Source organism: Quercus robur, chromosome 2 (assembly GCF_932294415.1).
Source record: "Quercus robur chromosome 2, dhQueRobu3.1, whole genome shotgun sequence".
NCBI classification, from domain to species: domain Eukaryota; kingdom Viridiplantae; phylum Streptophyta; class Magnoliopsida; order Fagales; family Fagaceae; genus Quercus; species Quercus robur.
The window spans coordinates 61,741,268-61,753,335 of NC_065535.1; positions in this window are offsets into that span (position 1 = coordinate 61,741,268).

Consider the following 12,068-nt stretch of genomic DNA (forward strand, 5'->3'; position numbering starts at 1 on the left):
AACTCATAGGCCTGCAGATTGCCAACCAATTCTGTCAAAGGAATTTTGTCAATATCCATTGATTCCTCAATCGCGATGATATTGGCATGGAATCTCTCAGGTAGAAATCTGAGCACTTTTCTCATAATCTTGGGTTCGGGAATGGTTTCTCCAAGATTAAAAGCTGAGTTCACAATGTCCTTGAGCTTGGCATAGAACTCATCAAACGAATCATCTTCCTCCATCTTGATCTCTTTAAAGCTTGTAATGAGTCTCTGAAACTTTGAATCCTTGACAGCCTTAGTTCCTTCATAAGTTGTCTAGAGAATGGTCCATGTTTCCTTAGCAGTTTTAGTGGAGGATATCTTCTTAAATTCCTCATTAGTGACTACACTGAATAGATCATTCAATGCCCTGCTGTCGAAGTTTGCCGCCTTGATCTTAGCATCATCCCAGTCGGCCGGCGCTTCCGTAGGCTTGGTCTAGCCTATCTCCATAGCTTGTCACACCTTTTCATCTAATGACTGCAAGAAAGCTCTCATGCTTACTTTCCAGTATACATAGTTAGTGTCATCAAATAAAGGAGGTATAATAAGAGACTGTCCACTATCCATGACAAACAGGGGTCAATGGATCATACAGCAAACATTAACGTTAATCAGAGTGTGCCTACTCTAATACCACTTGATAGGCCAAAACGTATTGACCCCTTGTGATAATTTAACCAATTAATCAGCCGAGTAAATTAATTAAGTCAATTTAACTTGCAATAACATGGTAGCATAAACAAATCACCAATTATACTAAATGCAGCAGAAATTATATTTAACACGGGTGATTTGTTTTCGAATGGGGAAAACCTACATAGCAAAAATCCCACCGGGTGATTTTAAGGTCACCACTCTCGAGAATCCACTATTATCAAAACAAACAGTTACAAGTAAAGGAATCTCAATACCTTATACCAACCTACAATTGAACACTTACCCCAATACACAATTGGACTTGTTTTGTAGTGACAATCTCTCCTTTTCAATGCATAGATCCCAATTACGTGACTAACCAATTGCGCGGATCCCAATATGTGACTTGATCTCCAACTTGAGAAGGATGTTGGCTGCAAAGTTCTTTTGTTCATCACACGATGAAGATCATGAAGTTGCTTGGTCACAAAACCCTATGGTGTACAAACACAGCAGCTTCTTGAAGAGAAAGAAGAACTAGAGTAAACTAGGTTTCTGGTTACACTTTTCTTCACACTTATGGAATTGTGCTCTTGTGCAACTATGCGTATCCTTTTACAGCTCTTAAAATAATCCTTATATATGTTTAGGGTCGTGAGAAAAGAAAGCCTAAACATATACCCACGGATTGGATGAAAAACAAAACAAAAAATCTGAATTTCATAAACCTCAATAGATTGCCATCTATCGAGCTAGCTGTCAAGCCATGGGCTTCAGCAGCTTTTAAACATCGATAGATGCTAGCTGTCGAACTTTAAAATCCTGTACTTTCTAACTTGATTCTTGGACAGACTTGCATGGCTTTAACACTTGAACTTGAAACCTTATTTCTTGAAGCATTAAACACATCTTAGATCTACCCAATTACAAGTAAAGTGCATTTTGACAAAGGATTAGCCAATTACATAAAATAGTGACATATGTTCCTAACATGATTCACATATGTCCTAACACTTTACGTGTAAAAGTCTTTCGAGCTTTGGCTCCGCACGGTGTGGACTTGACTTAGGAAGCATATTCTTCTTTGGATGCTAAATTTTTTATGGAATTTGGCTCCACACATTATTGACTATTGACTATACTACCAATTGATTAGTGATTGCCCACGGGGTTTCTTTCTTCTTCTAAAAGTCTTGTTACTTTGAGACCTTGAGAGGAATTACCTGCATCATTGGTTTTGCAATTCCATTAGTCATCTGATTTATGATTTTCCGTGTGTATAGTATAATCAATTGCTTAAGCTTAAGATAGAACTGTGCTCCAAATTGTTACTCTGCCACCAATTCTGTCAAAGAATTAGCACTCATGGCCTCTTTAATTACGTAAACCCCAATCTATATATATATATATATATATATATATATATATATAAGTTAAAGTGTAGCATTTATTGTTACTACACTCTAATTGAGCCACATCAGCGTCACGTCATTATCCTATTTTTTTCTTATTTTTTTAATAATTTTTTTGACATTTACTCATTTTTTTAATATTTACACTTTCTTCAACCTTTCTCGTTCTCTTACCTTTTCATCTGTCCATTACCCTCTACTTTAATATCACTCTTCATCTTTCCCTTCATCTTCCTTTATTTTGTCTCTTATTTTGTCTCTTCTTATTCACACATTTTTACTATAAGTTTGTTATTCTCTCTTCCATTATTTATATAGCTTTCCCTCACAAAAAGGTTATTTCTCTCTCTCTCTCTCTTAATTTTTTGGTTGATTTTATTTATTTTTCTTGTATCTCTACTTTAGGTTGATAATTTTTTGTATTATTTAGAACTCTACTTTTGGTTGATTTGATTTAATTTTGTATTTCAAGTTGTTATTTTTTTTCTTCTCTTTGATTGTTATTTTACTCTAATTGATTATTATTTTTAAATAATCCTAATACATTAATTTAGTACAATAACAACCTTCATATCCAATAATTGTTAACTATGTTTTTATTTTTAATCTTCTATGATCTATAATGCAATGTTCTATTTTAGTGTTTCGATTCAAGTTATTGAGCCATGTTTCAATCTTTGAAAGCAAATTTTATCTAATTCTCTCTTATTGGACCAACTCTTTTTTAGATCATAGAGCAAAGCCAAGAGGTGCGTGTAGAAAGAGGCTTTTGTCCTTTGCAATGGGCAGTGTTGGGAAAGGTAATACATAATTTAGAGTTTTCTTTTCAAACCCTATTTTCATTTGATTGTTTTTATATACTCCCCCCATCCTTGTTTGTTTGTCCTCTATTTCATTTTGGGATGTTCCCAAATATTGTCTTGTTTCTAAAAATAAAAGTCATTAATTTACTAATGTTCCTGTTATACCCCTACTTTATTTTCAAAACTATTTGAAAAGAAAACTAACAAATATTTTAAAAACTCAATCTAATTGGGACACCTTTTTAGTTGCCTCATTAAGAATAACTCTTAAAAAAAAAAAAAAAAAAAAAAAAAAAAAAAACTGATAAATTTATTTAAGGGTAGTTTTATAAAGTTATACATTTTTATAAGGCAGACAAAACAATAAATGATGTTCTCTTAAAAAGTTTGACTTTTCAAACAGGACAAACAAATTAGGACAGAGGGAGTAATATGCATTTGATTGTTTATGATTCAGCTTCATCAAATGCAGTTTTATTTTTCCTCAGAATTTGAGACTATAAAGGCGATGAAATTGTCGATGTTATATGATTTGGTGGAATGGGTTGTTGGATCTTGTGTAGGGGTTGGATCAAATAAACATATTGATAAAATTTTAAGGGCCGCAACCACCATCAGACTCTTGAAACCTATATTTTTTTCCCTAAAAATAATCTTTGTGTATTAGGTTATATAAATACCTACATGTTAGCTTCAAAGTTCAAACCCATAATTGATATTTTGATCAACTTTACCATCCCCTTTGGGGAAGTAGCTACTTATGCACACATATATTAGTATATGTGTTTGACTAAATGCTCAAGTTAAAATCTAGTCAAGCAACATAATTATGCACGCAGAGAATTAGTTTGGCTGTCCATTTGGTTGCAACACCTATATGTTCTATGATATATATTTTTGATGTCTTTGTTTTAGACTAGGTTGAGAAGTCTACAAACAATGACTCTGTTTTGTAATTTTTATCCCTTTACAAGATATGTTTTTTTATGGTGGAATGCTTGAAATAAATAATGGAAATGCATGAGAAGAGAAGAGAGGCCAACCCTTCACCCTTAAAGTGTTCAACAAAATGCTTGAGCCAAACTGGAAAAAAAGGGGCTTAGGCTTGGAAGCGTGGCTTATAAAGATAGTGTTGACATTAAGCATCAACCAAGTTTTATTATGTATCATCTTTAAAGGATGCCAACAATGTTGATCTTATGGGAAAAGTTACATAAAATATTGAGAAAAAAATGTTTTATATTACAATCTACTAAAAATGGTTTTAAAATATTTAAACCTTTCTATTTTTTTATTTCACTAACATATTTTATAGCTACCACATATACATGTGGTAACTTAAGTTTTAATATTCTTAAGTTGTTTTGGCAAAAAGAAAAAAAGAAAAAAGTTGTCACAAAAGAGGAGTTCATGTAAAGTTTTTTGCAAAATGATATACCTATTCTATAAGGCCACTAAACTTGATGATTTGCAGATGGTGGCACCACTCGCAAGAATATTTGCATAGTTATATAGCTCCAGGTAAAGCAATCAAGCATACTTTTAGCCTTCAAAGAACATATATCTATTAGTGGTTAAACATTCATCTTGGTTAGTTTTAACTTTTCATATAATTTACCTTCACATATTCATCTATTTTAATTTATATTTTTCTATAAAAAACTTTAATTTAGATATTTATAGGTGAACAATGAAATAATGATTCATGAAGAATCAAAAAAAATATATATATATTATCTATACATATTAATCCTGTGCAGTTGTAAGGTTACATATAATTTTGCATCTATATATTCATCTATTTTAATTTCGATGTTTATAACTAAATAATGAAACCTATGAACAAGGTAATTAAAACAATCATATTTCTACTCTTCAAAAAGTCACCAATTTTTGTTCATTCTGTTAGGTTCTAAAGACTTAGGATCTTATGTATTTAGAACTCTAATGTGTATTGTTGGCAAACCATGATCAAAACAAGATGTTTAGTCGTGTTTACAAGTTGGTTCATTTCTGTAAAGTTAGATTTAAGTTGATGCAGATGTATTAAAGCATTTCGGCCTGGTTCGATCGATCAAAGCTTAGGCTTGATCAATCGAAATTTGGGCAGAATCCGTTTTTTGCAGAATTTCAACTCAGCCCTAGTTTATTTAAAATGTTTAGGGTTTTGTATTTTTGCCCAAGGTATATAAGGCAAACCCTAGCCATGTTTTAGTGTTGCACATATTGCGATTTGTGTAAATCTCTTATGAGATCTGAGAGGAGCTTTCCTTTATACAAGCTTAGGATTATCAAGAAGGAGATTCGTTCAAGAACTTGATGATCATTCAGTTGCTGCCGTAGAAGCTTAAAGAAACACAAGCGGGTGTGCTTGTACTTGCTGGAGAATCCAAGAAAGAAGGAGTCCATGGTCTTGGAGCTTGCACGTGGTCGTATAAGTAAGTTTCTACTGGTGGGTAGCAATAGGATTTTAGTAGTCTAAGTCCTGTTGAACAACTTCGATTCTTTCATAATGGATTCAACTTTACCTTGAGGATAGTTAGGTTAAATCCTCCCCAGGTTTTTACCGGTTTGGTTTCCTGGGTGATCATATCATTGTGTTATTTACCTTTCTGCTACTTTGCATGATATGATTGTTTGATTGTGATAACCTAGATTTGGAATTTGAACTAAGTAACAACTTGGCTAATTACCTAGGTTAATCCAATTGTGTTTTTAAGGGGTCTAAAAACTATCAAGTGGTATCAAAGCGGGTTGCTCTCTTGTTGTTGATCTTTTGATCACTGAGCTGATCCTTGACCCCTGTTGCTATGGATTCTTGGAAAATATTTTATCTTATTTATCAACTTGCTTGCTTGTTGTATTTGTCTCTTGTTGCTTTTGTTAAATCTTTCCTTGAACTTTTTGGTCTTATCACATGTGATAATAATTACTTGTGTTATACTACCTTAACCGCCTTAAAGGCACGTGATTCTTGTCTTTGGTATTTGGATAGTGGCTGTTCCAGGCATATGATAGGAAACAAAGGATTATTCAAGACTCTCTTTGAAGGAAAGATTGGGACAATCACTTTTGGAGATGGAAGCAAATCTGTGATCAGAGGCATTGGAACTGTGGACATTCTAGGGTTGCCGGTCTTGAAGATGTTTGGTATGTTGATGGATTGAAAGCAAATTTACTCAGCATCAGTCAGATTTGCGACAATGGACTGAATGTGCTCTTCACTAAGTATGAATGTGAGATATTTGATGGAGGAGGTGACTGTATGTGTGTTGGTGTAAGGACAGCGGACAACTATTATGGTTTAACACCAAGTATAAGCAACAAGTGCTTTAGTGCAAAGATTGATCAAGTTGATTTGTGACATCAACGGTTGGGGCATGCAAGTCACAAGAAATTAGAGAAGATTTCCAAATGTGATGCAGTTGTTGGTTTACCTAAGTTTGAGAAGATAGATAAGTGCATATGTGGACCATGTTAGATAGGTAAACAGATAAAATCTAAACATCCGTCTGTAGCGAGTGTTCAAACTTCAAGACCTCTAGAGTTACTGCACATTGATCTTATGGATCCTGCCAGAGTTCAGAGTTTAGGTGGAAAGAAATATATTCTAGTGGTTGTGGATGACTTTACTAGATATACTTGGGTTGTACTTTTGAAAGATAAAGCTAAGACTCCTGAGAAGATGATACATCTATGCAAGAAATTGCAGGTTGAGAAAGATACTGTGATAGCCAGAATCAGAAGTGACCATGGAAGAGAAGTTGAGAATACCAAGTTGGCTACTTTCTGCAATGATCAAGGCACACATCAAGAGTTCTCTTCACCCAAGACACCCCAACAGAATGGAATAGTGGAATGGAAAAATAGGGTTGTTCAGGAGATGACGCGTGTCATGCTACATAATAAAAAGTAGCCCAAATCCTCCTAGGGAGAAGCAATTAACACAGCTTGCCATACACTCAATCGGGTGTAGTTCATACCTGATTCCAAGAAGACTCCTTATAAACTCTAAAGAGGAAAGAAGCTGGTTGTTAAGTATTTCAGGATATTTGGTAGTGATTGCTACATTTTACGTGATAGAGAGAACCTAGAAAAATTTGATGCAAAGAGTGACAAGGGATATTTTCTAGGGTGCTCCTCTACTAGTAGAGCATATAGAATGTATAATCTGAGAACCAAAATAGTCATGGAATCTTCAAATGTTGTGATCAATGATGAAGTATGTTCAGAAGCACATTCAGAAATTATTGCTTTGGTTCAAGATAAGCCTATGGAGGTTGATGACTCACTTCCTGTTGATTATGTTGGGAAGCATAGTGATGAAGAGTTGATGGTGCTGAATGATGCAGTTTCTATGCCATCAAGTTCGGAACCATCCACACCGGTACACGAGACTCAACAAGCACAACATGAGTTCAGTCCTTCATCAGAACAGAAAGGTACCTCCACATCTCTAGTCAAAGGTCCTTCCTCTAGAGTAAGGCTTAATCATCCCTCCACAAACATATTGGGAAGTTTGAATGATAACATGAGATTAAGATCAAAAGCCTTAAGTGTAATTACACACTTATGCTATCTGTTCTAATTTGAACAAAAAAAGGTAGATGAAGCACTTGAAGATGCTGATTGGGTAAACTCTATGCATGAAGAACTTCATCAATTTGTTTGGAATGATGTGTGGGAATTAGTTTCTAGACCAAAGGGTGTAAATGTGATTGGAACTAAATGGATCTTTAAGAACAAGTCAGTTGAACATGGCACTGTTATCAGAAATAAATCAAGACTTGTTGCTCAAGGTTACACACAAGTGGAAGGGATTGACTTCAATGAGACCTTTGCATTGGTAGCAAGATTGGAATCCATTAGGATACTTTTGGCTATAGCTAGTCATCTAAATTTCAAGCTATATCAAATGGATGTCAAAAGTGCTTTCTTGAATGGAATGTTACAAGAAGAGGTATATGTTGAACAAGGTTGGTCAATTTATTTTCACATAACATGTCTTTTGTACCTTGTTTAGCCTTGATGAACTTACTTATTGCACCTTACTAGTTAAAGCTTTGTAGTGCATGCTGTGTGGGAAAGATGTTTATGGTTTTGATCACTTTGTCTTGATCTTGAAGTCACATGTCTCTGACTATCGGACTTGAACCTTTAGAGGAATGCATAAATAACCATTTCACCACTGTTCACTAGCCAATCATGAACACCTTAGTGCATATCGTAAGATTTTGTACTCGAGAAAGTGTAGCACATGCACAAAAAGATCATAAGGTGTAGCCTTGGTTTAAATGCTAAAATTGATGTGTACATTATCCCAGCTATTTTAATAAGTTTCATAATAATTTAAAATTTGTGTGTACAATATGAGGCAAAATCAAGAAACTTACATGATTGCAAGCTTATGATCTAGGAGATGTGGGAGTTATATGATGTAACTTTTTTGGTAATAGTCTCTTTCAAATTCTTTGTGATGAATTTTGTAGACCTTATGTTTTATTGCTATACACATATCATCTCACATGTATCTCAAACTTTTGCTAGTTGCATACACTACACAAGTTACTCTTTGCTAAACATTGTACATGTTATTGTGTGTGTCTTTGGTCTAACCAACCAAGTTTGCAAATACTTTGAGTTTTTATGCAAAACATATTTGATTGTTGAGAAATTATGGAAAATGTTTGGAAATCTTAATTTTGGGAAAACTAGGTTTAAAACTTCGTTTTTGAAATACATTTCATCACATACTCATGCATTTTGTTCAACAATTTCACTGCTTTGAGTGTTTCTAAAATGTGTCTTTGATTTTTTCAAAACTGTGTTTTTTCTCAAAAAGTTTGTGAGCCTCTGTCCTCTTCAATTGATCCAATCTGTTCTTTCGATCAATCGAAAGTGTTTTAAAATATTTAAAGAAGCCTATGTCTGCTTCGATTGATCCAAACTGTTTTTAGATCAATCGAAATTGTTTTGAAATTGTTTGAAAATTTTTAAAGAAGCCTCTGTTTGTTTTGATTAATCGAAACTGATTTTTGATCAATCGAAACTCGTGAATCAGGTTTTTAAAAAAATCAGAGTTTGACGTTTCAAACTTACTTTTCAAAAAGGTTTTCAAACTTTTTCTCTCTCTCCGAATTGGACAAGGCTAGCCCACAATTTTTTGTCGTTTTCCTCCGGATTTTTTACAAGGTTTTCCTCTCTATAAGCCGGTAAGTCCTTTTTGCCCTTCCTTTTGCATTTTATTTCATGTTTTCATGCATTTTTCATGCATTTCATTGGGTATTTTCGGAACTTTTCAATTTGGGATTTCTGTTGAATCAATCCTCTTTTTTTGAAATTAATCATTGGGTTTTGTTCCTATAATGTTATATTCATGATCTATGATGGTTAGTTTGATCAATTTGGTGTGTTGTGCGAAATTGAAAATTCTAGGGCTTGTATCTATCCGAATTTGGGGATTTTGTTTAAATTAATTTCAATTGATGAAATTGGCTTGTTGAATTAATGTAATTGTTCATTATTTTATATAATCTATCTTGTGTAATGATCAATTGGCCAATTTTTTACAAATTGAACAAGTGGTTTTTTCAATTTTTTGGAGTTTTTGTTAGAAACTCTATGCTCAAGCCTATTTTGTGAACTTGAATTTAATTTGAACTTAATTGCACTGCATTAGAACATGCATCATGACATTTAAATTGTTCATGCATCATGTAGATCTTTGTTCTTTTTTGTGCTAACTTGCAGTCTGCCCCTGGTTTTTGTTTTTTTTTTTTTGCTTTGTGTCTTTGTCCTTAACCTAGCACCGTGCTTAGGAAGACTAGAGCCCATAGGACCCCTCCACTTCCTCTGAGTCTCCCTCTAGGAGTGAGTTGTTTAGGAATGACAAAAGCAGAGAGGTCTATGAGAAACTGAACTATAAGCGTAAGATATGGGCTAAGCGTTCTGTTGTGTTAAATGAGGTAGATCCTGCCATTAGGGTAAACCTTGAGAGTCGAGGTTGGCTGTCCTTGTTAGAGATAGATCATCCACCCCCGACCACCCTGATTAGAGAGTTCTTCTCGAATCTCTCTTGCCACATCTATGATTCCAACACCCTTGTTAGGAGTTGGTTATGAGGTGTTGAGTTCACCATTACCCCTCAGATAGTGGCTGATGCTCTTGGGGTTCCGGTCGTTAGGGAGCCTATCTATCCCTATAAGAAGTCTCCACCCTTAGATGACGTTATGTCATACATCACTGGGTCTTCTATCTAGTGGGGTTCTGATCCTCGGATCACATCTGCTGAGCTTACTGAGACTGCCTATCTTTTCTTTAGGATAGCATGTCATTCTTTATGGCCTATTTCTCATCTCCACACCATCCCTCTTAAGCGATGTGTGTTTTTGTACGCTTTTGTTTCTTGTGCGTCTATCAGCTTTCCTCATTTGTTTCTTCATTCTTTGAACGAAATTCATAGAAGTTCTGCCGTAGAACATGCTCTTATCCATCCTATTTTTCATTCATAGGATTTTATTGTTTCTTGGTCTAGCTGATTTCCCTGTCGGTGAGCCCGTTCATGTCATAACTCCCACAGGTGCCACATTCTTTAGGCAGAGGGCTGCTCACTTGAGAGTTGGTTCTACGCGTCCTAGAGGTGCGTCATCTGGTGTTGGTCCCCCTCCTCCCACTTCTACAGGTGCTGATACGACTAAGGCGTCTGGTGCTGCTGCTGCTGATGCTGATGTTCCTCCACCGACTACTTCAGTTGATTCAGACATTCGACGTACGTTGGATCATGTCTTGACCGTTCAAGCGGCTCATGGACAAATTTTGGTGGACGTGCTCGATGAGATCCGTGCTTTGCGTGCAGAGTTGGCACAGTTTCGACAATCCTTACCGCCACCTCCTTTTGATGATGGATTTTGATTGCCCTTTGGCATTCCGTCACAAAAAGGGGCAGTACATATTGAGCACATTAGAGATTTTTTTTTTTTTTTTTTTTTTTTCAAGGGGAGAGCATTTTTTTTTTTTATTGGAGCTTGTGGAGATTAGATTGTATCTAGGTGCTTCACTTTGTATTTACCTTTGTAGCTCGTTTTTGTTTTGTTTGGACTATTCATGTTAGGGGGAGATACTTTTATTGTTTTATATGTTTCTTGTTTCAACTGCTTATTGATTTATATTTATGAGTTATTTATTGATATATGTATTTGTTGTGTGTTAGTTGAAATCAATATTTTATTTTGTTTACTTGTATTTTCCACACATGCGATTATGCATTTTGTTTGAGTGTTTCAGAAAATATACAGGTTGATTCAATTGAGCTGCTGTCTACACTTGCAACTGATGGATAGTAGTTAGGATTGGATTTGTTTTTATGAGCATTTTTATGTAAAGGGCTTTTCTTTGTAAACTTTGAGCTTTTAATTGTGTTTTGTCACGGATTGCCAAAGGGAGAGTTTGTTAGGTTCTAAAGACTTAGGATCTTATGTATTTAGAACTCTAATGTGTATTGTTGGCAAACAATGATCAAAACAAGATGTTTAGTCGTGTTTAGACTTGCTCAAAGTTGGTTCATTTATGTAAAGTTGGATTTAAGTTGATGCAGATGTATTAAAGCATTTCAACCTGGTTCGATCAATCGAAGCTTAGGCTCGATCAATCGAAATTCAGGCAGAATGCATTTTTTGCAAAATTCCAACTCAGCCCTAGTTTATTTAAAACGTTTAGGGTTTTGTATTTTTGCCCAAAGTATATAAGGCAAACCCTAGCCACGTTTTAGTGTTACTCATATTGCGGTTTGGTAAATCTCTTGTGAGATCTGAGAGAAGCTTTCCTTTATACAAGCTTAGGATTATCAAGAAGGAGATTCATTCAAGAACTTGATGATCATTCAGTTGCTGCCATAGAAGCTTAAAGAAACACAAGCGGGTGTGCTTGTACTTGCTGGAGAATCCAAGAAAGAAAGAGTCTGTGGTCTCGGAGCTTGCACGTGGTCATGTAAGTAAGTTTCTACTGGTGGGTAGGAATAGGATGTTAGTGGTCTAAGTCTTGTTGAACAACTTTGATTCTTTCATAGTGGATTTAGGTTTATCTTGAGGATAGCTAGGTTAAATCCTCCCCAGGTTTTTACCGGTTTGGTTTCCTAGGTGATCATATCATTGTGTTATTTACCTTTCTGCTACTTTGCATGATATGATTGTTTG